The following is a 3143-nucleotide window of genomic DNA, read 5'->3' as shown; positions in this document are numbered from 1 at the left end:
TCCTCTCTAGTTCAATTCTTAAGTTCTAAAACCCATCCATAGCAAGTTCTCACTGGTCAACTTTCTGCACAACCCTGATCTTGATACCAAGCTATCAACTCATCAAAATTCATTGATGTCCCAGGGTTGTATCCCCATCTACAGGGGTGTATCCCAGGGGTGTCTCCCCATCTACAGCATTTTAGACACACTGTCTCCATGAAGGCAGCTTGGACTGGTCTCCTGCCATGCTCTGCACTGGTAGGACATTCTCAGCATATGTGGGTGGTGTTGGAGGTGTTAGCAACTGCCTGGGAACTTAACTGCACTTAAGTAGCATTTAACAGTAAGCCATCCAACTGAGGGTGACATAACCACGAGCTCCAGAATAAATATGTTCCATTCTCACCTTGGAATACTCCATGCACTGCTGCTGGCTTAATTGTGCTTTAAGGCCAGCCAATTGTGAACCCAGCGTGGAAGCAGGGACATTTCTTCCATATGCGTTTGTTGAGGTTAGGGGAACATGGTCACAATGTGAAAGATAAGTCCTGTTCCAAGTCTTCTTAGCACATGAGTCCATGCGCGTGTGTACGTGTGTGTGTGTGTATATGTATGTGTAGAGTGTCTTTTTCTCAATGGATTCTAGACACATTGTCTTGCTGGGGAATTCCACACCCATGAGATGTGTGAATCTTGAGACCTCTTTGCTGACAAATACTCATTGAGTGCTCACCTTGTGCATGTGTTTCCTTTGGGGTCTCAACAGAAAGCAGATGACACATTTGAGATAAGATGATCTGAGGAGGGTTTATTTGCAAGGAGACTATTAACAAAAGTGTGGGTGTGGGAACCACAGGAGTGGAACAGTAGCTTGTGGCTCAGAGTAGTTGTGGTATTTGTCTGCAGATCTGAGGCACAAAGGGAGGGAGCTGTCACTGTAAGCTGGAGGGGAGGGCCAGGGAGCCACTGCTCCTTCAGCTGAGGGACCAGCCAACTGGAGGTGACCTTGCCAACAACACCTATCCTCATCAATGACCCTTCTCACTAATATCCTTCTGCCTATGGATTTGGTGATTTTGAGCTAGAACATTGTTCCAGTCCGCAGTAAGCTTACAGCTGCATGGCTGATGGAGGTTTAGACAATTTATTGTAAATACAAAGGAAACCATGGCATAAGATAATAGATGAGATGCCACGGAAGGTTAGGTAGACATTGAAGTAGGCTTTGAAACAGTTAGGATTTAGATGTATGACAATCGTTGGGTAGAATAATATTAATATTACCTACTATTTATTGAGCACCTACTATGTGCAAAGCACTGTCTATAGATCATCTCATTTAATCCTGACAGAAACAGGAAAGCAAGACTCACAGGAGTTAAGTAACTTTCCTTAGGTCACAAAGCTACAAAGTGAAAGAGCTTAGGGTTTGCATTGCGGGCTGTTCGATTCCAGACCCAGGCCGCAGTGCACTGAACCAAGCTGCTGGGGGACGAGCCTTCCAGGGTGGTGGAGCAGAAGGTGGGAAAACGCGAGCGCAAGTAGGCAGAGGAGACCCTTAGCCCACGGGACTATAGGGCTTCTACTACATCCAACCCTTTGCCAACACACTTAATTTAATAAATCAAGCTACTGCGAACACTGGCAATACTTATTTCGGTTCCAACATCACCGGAGGGTACAGTATCTCATCAAGACTGACTCGCAGGCAGTAAACCACACTTCCCGGAAGCTCAGGCGGGCGGAGGGACCCGGATCATTTTGAGCCCGGGAAAGACTCCATTTCCCAGCATGCAGCGGGAGCGCCGGCCCACAACTCCCGGCATGCGTGGGGAGGCGGTGCGGGCTGGCGCGGGCTCCGCCCCGCTCCGCGGCTGCCCCGCCTCTCCCGCTCGCCCTCGGCCAATCGGAAGGCTCTATATTGCAGTGTGTGACGGGGCCGACGCCGCCGTGGAGTTGCAAGTCGGCGAAAGCGGCGGGAAGTTCGTACAGTGCAGAAGGCGGCGCGTCTCCGGCTCGCGGTAGGGAGGCCGCGGGCGGCGCGGTGCGAGGGCGCGGGCGCCGAGCGGTGACCGCGGAGGGGCGGCCGGGGGCTGGGCCGGCGCTGGCGCCGGGCGGCCGGGCGTCCGGGCGGCCGTGACCTCGGGCGGCGCCGCGCGGGCGTCCCTTCCTGCAGGTTCCCCTCGGGCCCAGCAGCGGCCCCGGCTTCCTGCGCCTGCCCCGCCCCCCTCCTCCGGCCTAGCTGCTCGTTCTCGCGCGCTCAGACCTGCCTCGCGTCCTGGGCCCTCGGGGCCCAGTCTCAGGGCCGGGGGCCGGGTGCCAGCAGGGACCGACGAGGTTCCTGCGGCATCTTGAAGTTCACATTCGGGAGGGGAAACGCCGAATAGAAGCAAATGCTACAGTTTGCAGACCCCGAGAAGCTCCCTTGAAAGCGGGACAGGCGATCGTAGGCCAGAGTGATGGGGGTGAGGACGGGCATCCCAGAGGGGGTGACGTTTGACTTGAGAACTGAGAGCGGAGAGGGAGCCTGCCCCCCTGAGGATAGCGTTCCGGGCCCGGGAACTTAGGGTGGGGGACTGTCCCCTTACCAGCCTGTCTGTCCGGGGAAGGCCAGGAAAGAGCTTGCCCCGGAGGGCGTGGTGCAAGGCGGTGGAGCTCCGTGAGTCGTTTGTACCGTGAGGGATTTCGTGTGCCGTCTGTCTCCCTCCCTGGCTGACTCGGTGGCACCCTTTACTGATGCAGCTGTATCTGAGGGCAACACATAGTTTTTCCTACTGCCGAAGTAGTTTTTGGTTCTGGGCTCAAAGCTCTTAGGTGATGCAGTTAAAATCGACGGACAGCACCAGGGGCGTTGGGCTGAGAGGCAGACACTAGGTTCCTGTGGATGTGGAGGCCATCCATTTTTCTAACTTCTTTTTTGTCAAGTCACTCATTTTTGGGTTTTTTTGTATCGTCTCTTCCCTTTCCCTCCCCCGTCTTTTTTTCTTGGAACAACTTGGAAATACCAGTTTTGCTGTTGGGGTGGCGGTTTTAGGGAGCTGTGGACGAGCCTCATTAATCCTCCCTCCCTCCCTCCCACCCTTCCCTTCCCTTCCCTTCCCTTCCCTTCCCTTCCCTTCCCTTCCCCTTTTCCTTCCCTTCCCCTTTTCCTTCCCTTCCCC

The 3143-nt window shown here is 54.3% G+C and overlaps 1 protein-coding gene across 3 annotated transcripts in view; it reads left to right on the top strand.

Moving 5' to 3' along the window:
• The first annotated feature begins 1906 nt into the window (after positions 1 to 1906).
• Positions 1907 to 3143, top strand: part of VRK1 (VRK serine/threonine kinase 1) — a 122308-nt gene continuing 121071 nt past the window's right edge. The window contains exon 1 of one of the 3 annotated variants that reach the window (XM_034992892.1): positions 1907 to 2003. The gene's annotated coding sequence lies outside the window, so the exon portion shown is untranslated. Of the gene's footprint in view, positions 2004 to 2235; positions 2448 to 3143 lie in introns of those variants that run through there. The other 2 variants (XM_034992890.1, XM_034992891.1) reach the window with 2 other exon arrangements.

This window comes from Mirounga leonina, unplaced genomic scaffold, assembly GCF_011800145.1.
Source record: "Mirounga leonina isolate KUSES-001 unplaced genomic scaffold, KU_Mleo_1.0 Mir_82, whole genome shotgun sequence".
NCBI lineage: Eukaryota > Metazoa > Chordata > Mammalia > Carnivora > Phocidae > Mirounga > Mirounga leonina.
Note: the sequence above shows the minus strand (reverse complement) of the source record. Positions and strands in the feature narration are given on the sequence as shown.